Source organism: Dermacentor variabilis, chromosome 3, assembly GCF_050947875.1.
Source record: "Dermacentor variabilis isolate Ectoservices chromosome 3, ASM5094787v1, whole genome shotgun sequence".
Lineage (NCBI taxonomy): Eukaryota > Metazoa > Arthropoda > Arachnida > Ixodida > Ixodidae > Dermacentor > Dermacentor variabilis.
In genome coordinates, this window is record NC_134570.1 from 64,146,194 (window position 1) to 64,164,020 (window position 17,827).

Consider the following 17,827-nt stretch of genomic DNA (forward strand, 5'->3'; position numbering starts at 1 on the left):
ATGTGGCTGCAAAAAAAAAAAAAGAAAATCACCGAGCACGCAGAAGTGCATCTACAAATTCCTGAGGAGGTTTTTGGACCGAAGAATCACGTGCGCGAGTGAGCACGTAATGCGCACTCTTCTTTCTTGATACCACATGCTAGTAAGATAAGCGGCATTACTATTTTATGTCTATCAAGGTGCATGCCAAATTGAAACAAACAGCTGAGCGCCACCACGAAACTAGCGCCCAACTTACATTGCTCCATTGACCCTTGGTGAGGGCGCAGACACGGAATGTGTCTGCGCACCGCACTTTCTCTTTGTATTAAACTAGTGCTTGCTGGGTCATCAGGTTTTTTTTTCCCCTTTCTTTTCTCATGAGCACTATAAAGTAAGTGTGATGAAAATGGTAAAACGACAGCGGGACGACAATGGCACGACGACAATGATATGACGTCGACTGCGCTACAACGACGATACCACTAAAGTTGAATGGCGGCGAGAACGACCGCGACGGCATCACGACCATGGTGTGACGACGGAATGCATGAATTCGACTCTATGACGACGGCACAATGACGAGGATGGCATGATTGTGGCCCGAGGACAATCGGATGACGATGAGTGTATAACGAGGATGGCGGGACGATGATTTTATCGCGAATCCTGTATGACGACGATAGCCTTACGACGATTGGGTGACGACGACGGTATGAAAATGAGGCGATATACGAAGCTGGAATGACGATGATGAAACGACCACGATGGCATCACCACCACGTGCACAAGCCTGGTGGCGCAAGCTATTAGATAACTAGGCGCACTGTGTCAGTGTGGAAGGCGTGACGACGATGGCATGACGAGAGACAGGCGACAAAGCTGAGATGGCAACGATGAAACGACCATGATGGTATCACGACCACGAGCACATACATAGTGGTCGAAGCTATTAGACAATTTGGCCCACTGGGTCGGCGTAGAAGGTATGAAGATGACGGCATGACGATAGTCAGATGGCGAAGCTAGATACGATGGAACGACCATGATGCATCATGAACATGAGCGCATAAATAGTGACCCATGCCGGTAGACAACTTGAGCCACTGTGTTGGCGTAATAGGATGGACAGATGGACGGATGGATGGATGGATGGATGGATGGATGGATGGATGGATGGATGGATGGATGGATGGATGGATGGATGGATGGATGGATGGATGGATTCAAAACGCCTGAAGTAGGCAAAGAATGCTAATCGCATTAAAAATAATTCACGAGGCAGTTCCGTGAGCATATGTGGTTCGTACGCAGCGGCGGCCATGTCAACTGGGATAGCCAGCTGTATTAGTAATATGTGATTCTGTAATAGCAAAAGCGGCCAACCTTACTAAGAGCAGTGGCTCAGTAGAAGCCACAAAATATTCACCAATGAAAGACGGGTGGCGTCGCATTTCCATGACGTGACGTCATGACTCTCGACAACGAAGAACTCAATAACATTCCATATAGCCTAAAGAATCAGCCCATCAAGTTTCGAGGACATTTCCTGCGCCATAATGGTCTCATAAATGTGAAAGAATACTTGAAATCAATAACGTCCCACTGATGTTCTGGCATTGTACCTTTAAGGCGAAGTTAAAGATAGAAAAATTATGAAAGAAAATTATTATTATTATTATTATTATTATTATTATTATTATTATTATTATTATTATTATTATTATTATTATTATTATTATTATTATTATTATTATTATTATTTGTGTTAACCATTTTCCCGTCGAATAAATAAAAACAATGTGCGGAAACGAGGTATTTTTCATCATCCAAAGCTAATTTAGTGTTCCTTGCTGTTTTGCGTCCCTTCGAGCCTGGCTCGCTCTGGCGAATGTAACGAAAAGACAAGCGACCTTTTCGTTCACAGATACCATTGCATGTTTACGCCTATCTTCTGTCCAATCGTCCAGATATAATGCGTCTAGATCGACATTCATGGTAACGTATACGGCTTGCGCCGATTGGAATGCAGTGTCTGGAATAAATCCTATGCATGCCTTGGGGCGAAGGAGTACAACTTCGGCGATGAATTTGCCGTTTTCTGAAAGCGGCCGGGACATATCTTTGTTAATTATGTCTCATTCAAGAATTTCTTCTTTTTTTTCTGTCACAGGCGGCGATTGTTCTTGCTGGCGCCACCCGTTGAAATTGCTCGTTCGCTCCATTTCGTGGTGTGGACATGTAGACAACATTGCACGGAGGCAGTGTTACGTCGCAAGGCTCGATTAAATAGTTCATCACTAACGAGTAGTAGAGAGATTAAGAATCTTAATTTATCCCCGATTGTGATACGTCGCAGTTCCTTAATGCATTAAATTTAACTTCTGATTAAAGTACAGTAACCGGGATTGGCTGTGCTTCAAGTAACACTATCTGTAGGCTTTAGATAACGACTTTTACCGCTATACCCACCCAAGAAGCATTCAGCTGCACAACCAAACTATAGGCTAGGCCTAGGACTGAGCTCGATAATTGAAGACAGCCCTTGTTACAAACCGTCTCTTCACCACTCATTCCCTTCTTTTACTCAGCGGTCCCCGCCGTCTCGACGTTCTACATGCCGTCTGACCCAGAAGCCGGACACGCGAGCATTCAGCCAACTGGACCGCAAAAGAAACCAATCCATGCGGCCGCCACTTTCCTCGAGTCATTCATAACTCCCTCGCGCAAGCGTTTGTTACACGTATATACAAGAGGCACCCGCTCTCAATCATGTCATTGTTGCAGTTCACTGCTTCAATCGTATTGACGCGACCGGCCGAACGTTGCATATACGTGCAACAATACGCATATATCGAGGATAAGGGCGGCAAAGGAGAAGTCTATACTTCTTGCTTCGCCATGGTCGGATAGCCTGGTTGCAGAGCGGGCGCATATGAGGTGTTTCGCATTCTGAAACGGGCTACGCAGCCTTTTTTGGATGCTCACCACGTGTGCGCGCGAGGCTTGCGCGGGCCGCGCCAAATGCAAAACAGGAAGGGGCCACTCGTGAAGACCGCACCTCCGAGGAGCTCCAGCTTTCTTCTTGCCTCGATCAGCAGGCCGAACAGACAAGAGCAGTGGATGCCAGCGAAGAGCGGCTTGCATTCGCTGCAGGGGTACTCTACACGTGAGCGCGTTTGGGGCACCGAAGCGGTGGTCTCTTCCTATGGGCGGGTGCGTTCGCGCGCATCCCGGTGGCCCGGCACCTGCCTACCAGCCTGCGCGCATGGCAGCCTTATCCCTGGTTGCGTATGTGGTCCGCGAAAATAGCTGCTTCTGGAACGCGCGCGCGGACCCTCCCCTTCGTCGGACGGGGGCGCCAACCCTCCCCTCTCCGCATTGTTACCACTGTTTAACGACTACGCCTAATTTGTCCCAGATGTGGTTAAGCTCGCAAAGAGCTGCTGCCGGGATACCGTTTAATAATAGCCCCGCTGGCGCATGGCCTCTGAAGGAAACATTGTTTACGGCGCGTGCGACTTGCCAACCGAGGAGGAGGAACTGTTAGCGGCGCCGAACTGCATAGGCGAACGTTCGCGTGTGACTTCGCGCGTGTGCGGGAGCACAGGCGCCGTTAAGGAGCGTGGAATAGGCAGGGCATCGCAGAGGAGAAACGCGGCGCGCATAGCCGATGTCTCGCGGACGCACATTAAACGCGCATGCTTGGGCAGTGCGATGACGAGAGAAGTGGTCTCACTCTGTTGCGCACGTGGGTTGTCCCAACGCTTGCAGGGAAGGGCGCCGAGAAGCCGTATGCCCGTGCGTTATTGCTCGACCTTGCGTGAAGTAGTCGCCTCACGCCCCGGAGCAAATATCCGCCCACCCCAACGGGATGCCGCCGCTTGACCGGGCGCAGGATTGAAATCCGAACCGCCAAACTGCGAACGTCTATATATCTTGTGCACAAGCATCGTCATTCTACATTCTCCCGCCTCTCTTCTCCTTCACTCTCTTATTCCTTTCCTCGGCTTGAGGTCGCTGATAAGAACCACACAGACCTTAAAGTGGCATCCCCGAGTTTGCCCGTAAATAGTCCGCCTGCTGCTTAAGGCACCAGATTTGATCAACTCCGCATCAGATACCAAGCGTTACTCACGACGACGAATGCGTGCGAAGTTTTACCATATGGTTTTACGACGGGTCAAGACACGGCGGTCAAGACCTGCTCTCCTTCTCTTCCTCACTTTCTATAGGGCACTTGTCGAATTGTCCCGAATCCGCGTGTTTACGCGCACGCGCACGCTCGATGCAGAACCTATTTGTTGCCCCCACGCGGAAAGAATGAACAAACGCTGGAAGATTGAGACAAGTAGACGCGCTCTTCCGGTTTGCTCGTCTCCCACATTGTTTGACGCGAGAGAAAGCCCGAAACATCCAACGAGTTCATTGTTATCGGCCTCGTCCGGTACACACAACATGACTCCTCAACCTACCGCCGCGGTCAGTAGCCGTCCACTCCTCTACTAGCGCGTGCCGTTATACCTCCGTTCGTTCACCGTCCGGCGTGCCCGGCCGAGACAAAGCGAGGAGCCAGCCACGCTCGGCGTCCACGATAGTGCGCAGATATACGGGGTGGGCGGGCGAAGAAGGGGCAAGGGGAAGTGGGCGCAGGTTGGTCGAGCGGCTAAGGCCTCCGAGCCGAGCGCATGCCCGATAACTACTCAATCGCAGCGCTGCGCCGGGCACGGCGACGAGGACGGGCTCCTCGCTGGCCGCTGGCCGCGGCTTAAAGGGACTCGCGGGATGGCCGCATGCCGCCGCATACAAGGCGGCGAGTGTTGGCAGCGGGGTAACGAGCCGCGTTCAGCCTGACCTGCATCGCTGTTCCAGATCTCTCCTTCGCCTCCTCGGAGCCGCTCTCTGTCCGGCACAAACACTTTGCGTTGATTTCCGTCCACTTTGGACCCGCCGCCGAGAAGGTCCAGGAAGGACTGCCAGCATGTCTCTCTGTCTCCCCCTCTCTCTCTTTATTTATATTTTCTTGCTGCCTTCTCTTGTTTTAATCTCTGCTATCCACCCCTGCCTTTTAGCGCCGCTTTCAAGTCTCGTTCCTTTTCTTAATGGCTCTATAAAGGCGGCCCCTTCCTGTTCTCTTGTAGAAACACAGGCATACAAGTATATGTAGCGTGCGCGCGCGGACCGCAGCGAAAACCCGCTCGTCATGAACAGCGTTGCGCGTCATTAAAGGTTAGCGTTCCTTCCACCAATTTCTGGAATAGCTGGTTTCCTTCGATAGCCGAAATCTCGGGCTCTTCTTATATTTAGTAATATATTGCCGCGACAAACTTGGTCACATTCAAGTTGCGCCCCGTTTGTATTGGACACTGTGCACGCCGTACCGTGGTGTTGTTCAGCAACAACAGGCAGCGATCTTCGTGGCACGGGCAGCCGGTTGGACCCGGCTCGCATGCGCCACGCGCACGAGGTGTCACGCGAGATGAAAGAAGAAGACGGTTCGAGGCCAGTTTTGAGAACGCGACTGCCGGGGATTTCTTCACGACCGCAGTGACTTTTACTTGTGGGCACAAGTGCGCCCTTAATAAATATCGTTGCTTTATTAACATCGTTACAATATTATTTATTTATTTTTTGCTCGGAGACTCAGGACCAGGTTGATGAAGCGTGAGAAAAGAAATACAACTCGAGGACAGCGCATAAAACCGTGACTCAAAGGAGTTGCGATAAGTACAAGTTTTTCTAGCGTATATGGTGCTCCTGGCGTACGCGTTGTTGCTCATCACTGTCCGCTTTGCGTTGACGAAAGGCACTTGGACTAGCAAGGCGCAGATACAACTTGCCGTTGGTGAAGCCCATATGCTTGCTGCGATGTGGCAATATGGAGCCATCTGGTATTCTCCCTCTGTACCATCAGCAGCAGCAGCGGCCTGGTTACTCCCACTGCAGGGCAAAGGCCTCTCCCATACATCTCCAAATACCCCGGTCATGTACTCATTGTGGCCATGTTGTCCCTGCAAACTTCTTAATCTCATCCACCCACTTAACTTTCTGCCGCCCCCTGCTACGCTTCCCTTCCCTTGGAATCCAGTCCGTAACCCTTAATGACCATCGGTTATCTTCCCTCCTCATTACATGCCCTGCCCATGCCCCCATTTCTTTTTCTTGATTTCAACTAAGATGTCATTAACTCGCGTTTGTTCCCTCACCCTCTGTATCATTATAGTTCAAATTATAACTATCCAGCAGTCAATACAACAGAAAAACCACCCATACCTCGGCCAGTAAAAAACAAACTCTGGTGATATAATCGAACTAACTGAAAGGACAAATCAGGCACCTTGCGAGACATTTCCATAGCCAATGCGCAGTCGGAGAACACTGTGGAAAGCCCGTGCAGTACCAACCATGACATGCGCAGAAGACGTCCTCCTATACATGCCCTTGCCCTTCACCAAAAAAAAAGTGCCTCGACAGGCACCAACACGATCTGTGTCGCCATAGCCACTGGGAGGCAGCTGCGCAACAGCCATCAGCTAGCGACAATTGAAGAAATGGGACGGTCCTCATCTGACAAATAAAAAAAAAATACGCTACGCAGGGCTCGTGCGTGGGCTCGGAGCACGAGAAAACAGGACTCCGAAGACGCCTGGCTGACAATGGGAAAAATGTTCATTGCCGAAGTGTGTGGACGCACGTGTGCTTGCCCATTGACTTGCGCTCTTGATTCACTTTACGCATCGTGCGTGCCTGTGCCACTAAATGGTGCGCTCCCCTAAACCATACCTGACTTTCTGAAGGGTGACGCTCGAACTATTCCGCTCCGCTTTAGCCGAAGGGCGGCTAAAAGCACTCGAACTTTCCCGACCAAACTCAATGCTGCGTAGTTTCAGGGATCCCATGAGGACTAGCGTATCCTGTCGGTTTTTTGTGCCTGTGTTACGGGTGGACATATGTGTACTTGAGTGTACGTGTGTTTAGACTGGCGTAATATATATATACAAGAAAAACCAAACGTTGTTACGTACGGCCCGCTGAGGTGCCAGTTTTGCCAGCCAGTTGCGACAGCGGCGTCAACTTTTCTTTGAAAGCCCCCGTTACGCTCTAGCCTCGGCGCCGTTGTGACTAAACGCGATCGGCGGACCATGTATTGTTACTGAACCCGCCACCACTGATCTGATCTGCTATGAGCGGGAGAGTTTGCTGGGGGAACGTCTCCGGAGGCCCCTTCCCACGCGCCGTTCAAGACGCAAGACAATCCAGGGTCTCCGGAGTGTGAGACGGAGACGTTACCACTGAGCCACGAGTTCGATGCTTCAAAGCGGTACAAAAGCGCCTCTAGTGAACGCGGTGTTGCCTTAGAAATTAGGTTTCCAGTGTGTTGCGCTCGGACCAGCGTATAAACTGCGGTGTAGCACGCGCACATCTACCCAACAATGACGCTGCGTATGTTCGCAACGGTCGGGCTGGCAGCGCATGCCAGACGATATTATTGTCGACCGTCACGCTGAACTCCCACGAAGTGCAAGGTCATCTTCTAAAGGGCTACCTGTAAAGCCAGTCTACAGTGAAACGCTACAAACCGGCGTCGGGGCCACGGATCTCTCTTTGTTATTTGAAGTACGAGTTTAATTAATATATAGCGACCTAATCTTCACGACAAAACAGTTCCGCTATTCCTAAATATGTGTCTGGCTACCTTGCTACCGCAAGGGCACAGTTGTCTCGATGTAACGTATTGCCAGTGTCCTTGCGTTCAGACATTCCGCGCGCAGACGAACGGGTTGGGTGCTTCCAATCGCTTTTTTTCTTTTCGTGTCATTTTTTTGTTTTGTTTTGTTAGCCGCGTAGCAATAGGGGCGATTCATTTCCCGAGACAGTGCCCTTCGACGAACCGGGTGCAGCTGCAACCGCCAAATCGAGGGCACCGGCTCCTCAGATATATGCCGTTCCAATTAGCACCCAGCGCGTGTCGCGCTGGACGCAAGAGCGGAGTGTCGAAGAGCAATAGCAAGGTCGGCCGCCGCGAAGCTGATGGAACAGGGCGTGCGTGGCGCGCGCGCACATTTCACCAGGAAGATATAGAAGGCGCGCGGCCGCTGCTTGCGACGCATATCGCATCTCAACCGGCCCACCCTTGACCTCTCGCTTTCTGTACGGCATGCAGCGGCCATGGCGCCTGCACGCCCTCTCTTCTCAAGGGCCACGCACACACGCCCAAGCGTGAGCAGGCAAACACGCGAACGCGCACCGACACCTTGAGGAATTCGCTACGTGAGGCCCCGGCCCAAGTTCCGCGGCGGCTTCGAGAAGAAACCAGCACCAGCAGGAGCAGCCGAGCTGAAAAAGAAAGAAAAAACTGCAGGAGGGGCAGACAGACAGACAGTTCATGTATATTCATGGCCAGGTCTAATGGGCAGCAGCGATTCGCGGCGGCGTTCTTGTTTTCTCGCCGCGAGAAGAACGGAGCACCGGTCAAGACAACGGGGCAAAACTCCGGAGGTGGGCGCGCGCACGGGCTGGTTTGTGGGTTGGGCCCCCACTGCTGACCGCGCGCCAGGCGCAGAGGTCTGCGGGACGAACGAAGCGAGGAAGGGCGAGAAAGCCGGGGTGGGCGAAGACGATGATAGTAGTCCCGTATACGCACGGCAGACAGGGCCAAAGAGCGCCTGGCGCAGGGCGCGACCGCTCCCTGGCGATGAAGCGTAGCCGTCCCCGCCTCGGCCGCTCCTGGTCAGATAGCCCTGCCAGAAGAAGCAGAAGGAGAACCGGGAGAACAAAAAAAAGAGGAAGGGAGCCGTTGTGAAGAGCGGCGGCAGCCTTTCGCTTTCCGTCCAGTTTGGCCCGGCAGAAACAGCAGCGCAGGCCGTGTGCCGACCCCCGATGGCATCTGGGCAGAGATGCCCGCGTTCGGAAAACCACCGCTCGCGCTGTGTGCGGCTGGCTGGCTCGCTGGCGGTGGCTGGCCTCGGCCAACTCGCGCGCACTTGGGTGTGTCCGCGACGCTGGGACGAAGTAGAGGTCCTCCGGGGTCACGGAAGTGCGTCTCCCGCTGCCCGGCCATTGAGGAGGGCCTGTGAGGTTAGCCTCTTTCTTCACGCTTGCTCGCCCCCCCCCCCTCCCTCTAACTCCAATGGCTAGGCCGAAATGGAGCACCGCGGTGCCTACGACGAGATTGCACCACGTATGCAACGGCCGCACCGCAGTGCCCGCCGTATGTATATTTCTGCCCCCCCCCCCCTTCTACTCTTCCCTTTTCTCTCCTGCCATGCTGCTCTCTTCGCCGCCGTAACAACAGGCTATGCCCCGGACGGCCGTAATGACCGTGCGCGGTAAGAGTTGTCGTCCGATATGCGATCCGATAGTGCGTGCCGTAGGTATATACGCGCACGAGCTTCGCCAAGAAGGAGAGATTGACGCAGACGTACAGCCAAGCCCGCCACACAGGATGCTGAACCGTGCCACTGCTCGCTATAGTCGAACGCTTCCCAGACGTTACGTACGCGTCCTTGCTTTGTCTTCGATATGCGTATATGCGAGCGAATATTGCCTCATATATGTGTCCGGGCGAAGCAAAGCACATTTTTATTTTACGCTATATATGCGCAGTGAGTGTCACGCAACCGACAAGCTTGTAACGACACTCCGAATAAGTAAGCGCCTCGTGTGTTCCTGCGAGCGTCTGAAACTCACACATGTCCGCCACACCGTAAAATTATGTGGCGCTCTACGAGCTACCACGTGCAGGGTCGTCCGATATGCAAAGAAGTGCATAATCGGCAATCAATTAACATTCATAACAGAAGTGGCAGTTCACGTGTTGACATCTGTTATGTGTTATGTAAACTGTTGGACAGTCGATGCTTCCATGACCTTTTCAATTTCATAGGTGAGCTAAGGCTACATCAAGGCCTGAAACTTAAATCGGGTGTTTCATTTCACATTGATTCGACCTTGAGACTTTTAGGCATGCTGGTATCGTCATCATACAACGCGTGTTTGAGTGTTCCCGAAAAATATTTCGTCTTCGAGGTGACATCAATAAGAGAACTCTATACGCATACTTAATAACGTTTTCAAACGGACGAGCATTTCATCTACACACGTTTCCGGATATCGGGCATAGACTACTAATATTATCCTATTGCTGAGCAAGCGAACAATAAGCACATAAACGCAGCACTTCAGACAGTCGCCGTTTTTACCGGGGCTTATTTGGCTGCCTGCTTCTATCTCATCTTTCAGCTGCCCAGAGCAACAGCGGGGGCCAACTTCGTTCGGGCTCCTCTTCAATGAAGGCGTGGTTGTATCGCCCCGCTCGGAAAACAACGAAGCAAAAGAAACAGCTCGCCAACAACTAAAGCGAGCGAAGACGCTAATAGGAAGAAACAGAAAGGTTGTTGGGTGTGTATGGGCCGTCGCCGAAGTCGTAAGCGCGCTCTTGCAAGGGCGTGTGTGCGAGGGGCGCGTTGGCTGGCTCTTCGGTTTGGTGTGCTCGTACGTTCTGTTTCCTTCACGTTGGTTGAAGAGCAGCAGGAGGCAGGTGCTTTCTATTATTGTCTCCTTTATTGGCACACTGAGTCACGCAATGGGTAGCCTATACGCCACTGGATAATTAGTATACGATGTGACCACTATAGGAACTCGTTTTTGCGACTAATGCAAACGCTTTTAAATATACCAAAACGGTGCTCCAAAAGGAATAAGAAATCAGGCTGTAACAAAATGGCCACCCCTTCTGTGAAAAGAAACTTAGTACAACAGAATATACACAAGAAACGAAGAAATTATGGCGACGCCCCCCTAAAGTACACGTGTGGCATGACGTCACAACTGTTACGTATTCACTGGAAGGTCCAGGGGGTCTCACCCTGTCTTGCCTATCTAACAAAGCGCAGTAAGTATATATATATATATATATATATATATATATATATATATATATATATATATATATATATATATATATATATATATATATAGTTCCTTTATTAGTAGAGAAGCATTACATCGCATTCTAACGGAACCACGGACTCAGTCTAGAAATGTTCGGGAACACTTCCTGCCCTCAAAACGACCACGCAGGTACTATAAACTGCTTCTAAAATCTGCGACATTTCCCTGACATACCGGCACTGACATATTGGCGCGAAATTCAAGAAAGAGAAGTTTGATTCCTTTTCTGTACGAGTAATCAAACCTCGTATAAACTTGTATAAACTTAATTATGGTTAACAAATCTATGGATCGCGCAGGTTTCGAGACATGCACCGTGAAACTTTAGGTAAAAACTGCACTATTGTTCCAATTACTTCTTTAGCTATCCGCTGTGTTACGCATTGAAGCACGAAAGTAACTGGAGCACCCATGTTTTCCATCCCACACCTTGGGAATTGATATATCAAAACTTGTATAATCCTGGAAATGCATTCCAAGTGCTGAATACGCCTTGCTAGCTCGCCGGCTACAATTGGTAAATTGCAATATGTGCCCGGTTCAGTAATTAACTCAAAAAGCGTTCTTAGAGAATTTTTGTTGATTACTCGCTGAAGCATTTCGATTCCAGTTTTTCCAAGTTTTTTATTACTTTTGGCACACAATTAGGACGCTTTATTATTTTTTTGGCGCATGTTGTTGCTCTATATTGCTCCATAAATTCACTGACGTTTACTTAGTGTATAATTCTACAATTTTAGCATACCATTAGAATCTCAAATGCTTACTTGTACCTAGCCGTTGCTGTACATTGTACTATACATTTGAAGAATCGAATGACCATGGACGTTGCTACCATGAATTTTCACAGTAACCAACGCTGTTGTAACGCGCGAAATTGTGCATATGTGTGTGATAAACCTGTCGTTCGTGGGGGCTGAGACCCTTGTCGGGCTTTATGCCTTTAGTCTCAGTCTACCCTCGTTTGAAAGAACGAGAAATAAAATTCAATTCAATTAAATTCAATTGCTCGGGCTAGTGACGTTTGCTTCTTCGAGTAACCCAGCTCAATGAATTGAATTATGCTATCTGCCACAGGCGACTTCTAAAAATTCTGTAGGGCGTACAAAAAAGAAAGACAAGAAAAAAAAAACTGGTACAGGCCGCGTGCATGGCTTCGGTGTCAGCGTACCGCCTCATATTTTTCCCTTCGCAAGCTTGGAGCAGACACTTGCTCTATAACGACCAGGGGCCGAATTGCCAATGGTTTTCGGTCATAAGGGCTCTTCGTCATTAACTGGCTGCTTTCTCCAATAGTATAAGTTTCAGAATTGGTTGGAATTCACTCTCGTGAAACCCTTCTAGCGTAACAGCTTTGTTTTCAGTTCCTTCTTTCTTTCGTTCTTTCTTCCTTTTTTTTTTTTTTTACACGGGCTCAGGTCTAACATAATTAATTGCCACATCCTCGTAAAATTGAAGGGCATCGTCGTGTACTTTTATGCAATGCGGTGAGCCACTGGACTGCCGCGAAGTCTGAGAAACTATATAGAAGGAGGCTGTAAATGCTTCTTTGCTCGTGATTGTCATATTCCGGGCACTATTTACAAAAAAGCTTCTTGTGTTATATCTGTCCCCATGAGCCGGTGCCAGCGAATCGGGATGCTGTACATAATGTTAGCGAATGCGGCCGGTCAATTACTAGCAGCTCTTACGAACGAAAAGCTTCGTGAATCGGTTTCCTCGGCCGGTATTTTTTAAAAAAAAAGGACACTTACGCTAGAATTGTTCATAATCGGAAATTCTAGCCAATCCTATAACGCTGGACACATCACATAGCGAAGGCGGCTGACCGATGGCAAAGAGGACTTACGAACTGAAATATTTGTGAATGCAAACGCAGTTTTTTCTTTCTTGTTTTTCGTTCTTTCTTTCTTTTTTATTTCCTTTTTTAATGAGTGGTGGCATCCCTCTAGTGCACATAAATACTTAGCTGTTGCGCACTGCTCTGAAAGCCGCTAACGCAAATGAAACACAAAGTGTACGTCTGCGCTAGTTGTAGACTCAAGCTTCTTCCACAACGTGCCGAATATTGTGCAAAGACGGTATAACGTAGGCGCAACGCCGTGTATGCGTTCTTCTGTATATATATTTGCGCCGTTCTTGCGGAATGTGCACAAAGGAATGAACACATGGAGGCGTGTGGATATCGCTTGTTCCGAAGCACAGATTTGGGCTTTCCGCGACTCTGTCCGTCTCTGCATCGAGATCGGCCATCGTAGAAACGCCTGAGCCAATTACTTCGTAAATTAAGTGTTGATATAAGAAAACATGTCGAAAACACAATTTTTCAAATATCTCGAAACAGATGTAATCCTGGAAATTCATTTCACGTGGATGCGTCCTGCATGCTCACCGGCTACAATTCGTAAAGTGCAATATGTGACGTAAAGTAATTAATTAGGAAGTTGATAAGAGATTTTAACGCAAAAGCGTTAAGGACCCCGTGTCGCAGAAAACCCACCGTCGGCGTCCGGCGTCAGACGTCGTTACGGCAAAATGATTTTCGAACCCTCCACGCCCTCCATGCAGCGCAAGGCAGCTACTGAACTAATTGAATTTGTCAAGCTATATGACGTAGAAAAATTGTAAAGTACGACTTACACACAACCTATAGACATGATAGCGTCGGATTGTAATTTGTCTATACGAGTAAACATTATTCTGTTAGGCGAAAACTTAAAGAAACCCCGTTTGCAGTGTTTCTACCATCCATAGACCCGCCACGGCGTCCGCCATTTGCGTGCGCCGGCGCGTGAGCATCTTGGAGGCCACGGAGCGACGCGCCCGCTTCCTTGCAGTATCACCAGATGGCGCTCGCCTCCGCCGCATCGCGGCCCACGCAGGAGGCCGCGTTTCTACCAGAAAGCCTGCCTTCGTGCATAGCGTTCGAGGCGAGCGTTTCCCGGTAAACATTACGCTTGCATACGCTCTAGTTCACGGAAAGCGTGAGAAGCAGTCAGGGAGCTTTGAATGCTATCGTGCTCTACTCTTAAAGGCGAATCGTAAGCGTCCTCCACCTTTTTCTGTTAATTAGTTAAATGTGTTTCGATTTCCCGTGCTAGCAATGGCCACCTCTCCGAATAATACAGCTCAAGGACCAGAATTATGTATCTGTCACAGGCGATTTTTGAAAATTCCAATGAAACAGAAAAATGATCACCATATACAACGTTGGGTATCGTTGCAATCGTATACATAAATTGTGCATAACTGGCATAACTACCATGGGCTCCGCCACGTATGCAAGTCGTTCAGGAGTATGACGTAAAAATAGGCGCCGTATTATGTTCGTTCGTTCGTTCGTTCGTTCGTTCGTTCGTTCGTTCGTTCGTTCGTTCGTTCGTTCGTTCGTTCGTTCGTTCGTTCGTTCGTTCGTTCGTTCGTTCGTTCGTTCATTTTACATCTCCATTTGCGACACAGGTCGACCGAGCGCTGACGCAACTAAGTGACCGCCTACGGGCACACAACGCGCACCTTCTTTTTCCACACTTCCTTCTCGACTCCGGCATTCGAATCCTTCATGCCTGGCATTCGTCAGGCGATGGCTTCAGGTGACGGCGGACCAGCGCGGCGCTTACACACAGACGACGGATGAGCGAGCAGGTGACAAGCGCTGACATTCACTTGCCAGTCAGCGCTCGTGTCGTCTGCTCAACTAGACCGCGTCTTCCACGCTGTTTTTTTTTTCGACTATACAGCTATAAAATATGCGACGACACGTTCACTACAAGTACACATGCCGTGCGCAATCCTCCTGCGGCCCACGCGGCTGGCCAACTTCGCGATCGCCAGGCGGTGCGCCACCGCTCGCTCGTAAGCGAAGTCGTTCCTCGCTCGGAAATGAATTATCGACCACCTGCCGGGCCAGCAGAGTGGCGGACCTCCGACCCGAAGCTGCTCTTTCGCTGCAGTGTCCGGTCGCGCGCGCCCTGTATCGTCCGCGCTTGCGGGCGCGAAGGAGCGCCCGTGGAAATTGCGTGCTCGCCTCGTCCCCGGGCCCACAGACACGTAGTAGATGAAGCGGCACGCGGGAGTACGCACCCGTCTCGTTCACGGGGTGTATTCCGGGGAAGCGGCGTGCAGTTCGTTCACTCCTCCCGAACTCATTGAAGGGATGGGCCGCCACGCGCTGCAGCTTTGTGCTTGCTCCGGCAGTGTGTGTGTGTGTGTTCGCAGGTATATACGGGCTCTCGGGTGGCGCGCCAGCGTACTACAAACAGCGCCGACCACCTTCATTTCGCTTCGCTTCGCCTTGCTCTTTTTTCTCTTGTTCTTCTTCTTTTTCTTCTTAGCCAGGCATCGAGTGAATTGCTGTGAGCGGCAAAGTCGAGAGCGTTGTCGGCAGCAGCAGGCTCTGTGGGTGCGTCATGGCCTTGCTGGAACGCGGTTCAAATTTGTAAGTGTTGTGATACTATCTTGAATTTTGTTGTTTTTCTCCTCCTGGCCTTCCTTGACGAACTGAGGCGACGGAGAAGAAAGAAAGAAAGAAAGAAAGAAAGAGACAGCAGCATACATTTTTGTTTTGCAGTTCTTTCTGTTTTAACTATATTTAACTTTAAGGTGCACTGCAGTCTGCAGACAAGGACTCACAACTATGGGCCGTCCAGGAGGCCCGGGCTGCGCTCGAAAAGCACAAGCCTCTTGGCCCACTACAAACGGGCCCAACTGGGCTAGTGCAGAGTAGGGTATAACCCCGGGTCGACGCTTGGCCAGCGTCACGACGCGTTAAACCGTCGTTTGCCGGCACTTCATTAAAGTTATCCCTATCCTAACTATTTTTGCACGTCTACGAGAATACAGGGTCTGCGTTGAAGGGTTCGCTGGCATAAACAAGAAGTGAAGGGGATCGAACCGAGAGGCCCGATGTTTGTAAATCCCAATCATCCCAAGCGTAACGAAGACACACGCTCTGCGGAAACTTGTGCTGACCTTCGTGTGAGGAGTTTCGCACGCGTATACGTACGTATATCGCGGTAATTCGCCTTTGCAGTTATACATCAGATGCCATGTTCCCTGTGACGTCAATGAGGAGCGTTACCATCCTGCATTTCAGCGAGGGATTGAGAAAACATAAAGGGAAATCGCAAGATCCTTCGACGGGGAGTCAGTGAAGCCCTCGGTCCCATGAGCCGCGGCCGCACGACGCTCCCTTGCGCCCCGATGGGGCTGGTCTCGGGAGTTGTGGCTATAGACAGCGAGGCTACCCAATGTCGCGTGGTGGGGAGCGGGACAGTACGGTTGGCGCTCGTGAGCTGACACGCCCGAGTGGTGTGGTAGAGCGTGGCCGGATCATTGCAATGTCGGCATTGTTGCGGGCATAGTCTGCGGTACATGGAGTGAAATAGTGTGCGGTGTGGAAAGCTGTTTGTCTGTGGCTGCCTCCACGAAGCTGCTTCGGCGCGCCTGGGGGAATCGTGCGGTGAGGGATACGGCAGGAACGTTCGCTCTATTTTGCACACACTAATGCAGCGCGGTGGTACTGGCATTATATTACGGAGCATCTGCGGTGCGCATCTTAATTTCTTAGAGCCTGGCAGGGACTCCTCGCAAAACACGATAAAACAGCACAGTTCAGCCGTCTCTTCGGCTCTGAAGTAACATAATGCGGCGGCAGCGGGATCCGGCAGCGGACACCACGATCTTCTCAACAATTTTTTTTCTTTTTTCGCTATGCATACAATGTCGCCACCGTCCGCTACAACACTTTCTGGTGCGGTTACATGCATGGACGTCAATACGCTAGGAGTCTGCTGGCGCACAGGAGTTTGCGCAAACCTCGCGACAGCGCATTGGTTAGTGCGCCCGTCTATGAATTGCACACTGTCGCATCGACACATGGGCTCGATCGCCAGTGGCAGTGGTCGGCGCAGTATTGCTTTAAAGCACAAGCACTCCACAGGAGGGGAAGCGGTGCTACATTAATGGAGGTCTGTCGTCAAACACCTCAGCGGCGAGAACCGTGAGCGCGCCGCGTACTCCGGGGCTCGATTTGCCGCGACGGAGTGGCGTGATCGCGAATGCCGGGCTTGGGCCGCGTGCTGTGACCGATAAGCCCCACCCCTACTCTCCTTCGACAGTGTTCACCTCCGCGCAGAACCTCCATTGGCCATGTTACGTTAGTGGTGGAGGCTGCTATTGCGCAGAGCACCGACGCTAGGTCGTGTTGATAGTACACCCCAAGATGCCTCTGTATGTGTACTGGGACGTGACTTGTGCAGCATTTAAGCTGATGGCATGCGCTACATTTTGTGGTCTCTCACTACGGTGCTGACGAATGAACAATAACGACTGGTCATAAGGTAGCCAATCACCAAGTCGCACACACACGCATATATATATATATATATATATATATACATGGAAGACACCGCAAGAAACACCGCATATGCTTTCGCATACTGTTCAAGTATATCATGAAAATCCCTAATCTTTTCCCTGCCAGAGGTGCCAGACTTGACAATGACGGCGAAACATAATGTGTGGACGAACATAGCGAACCAAATTGCAAGCTTTAAATAGCTCGCGACAAATCTCCGTCGTTGCCTGCCTTTTAAACGAGTTTAATTATACGCGGCAGACAGTCCAGAGAAACCTTAGCCCATTTGACGGAACCCTAACTGGCCCATAGCTATAGATGTGCGCAGACAAGGAAGACATGCAATCACATTCAGCTAATCAGGTTGATGCGAGCACGACTAATCCGTCCGAGCTGCACACACTCAAGGAGCTGACGGCGCCGAAGGCGGTCGTCCCGAACAGTTTCGTTTTAATAACGCCCAACAAGTAGGGAGCACCACGTGATCGCTATTAACGTTGACGTCTGCCGGCGCTTCCCCAAAAGTAATCTGTCGTGGCT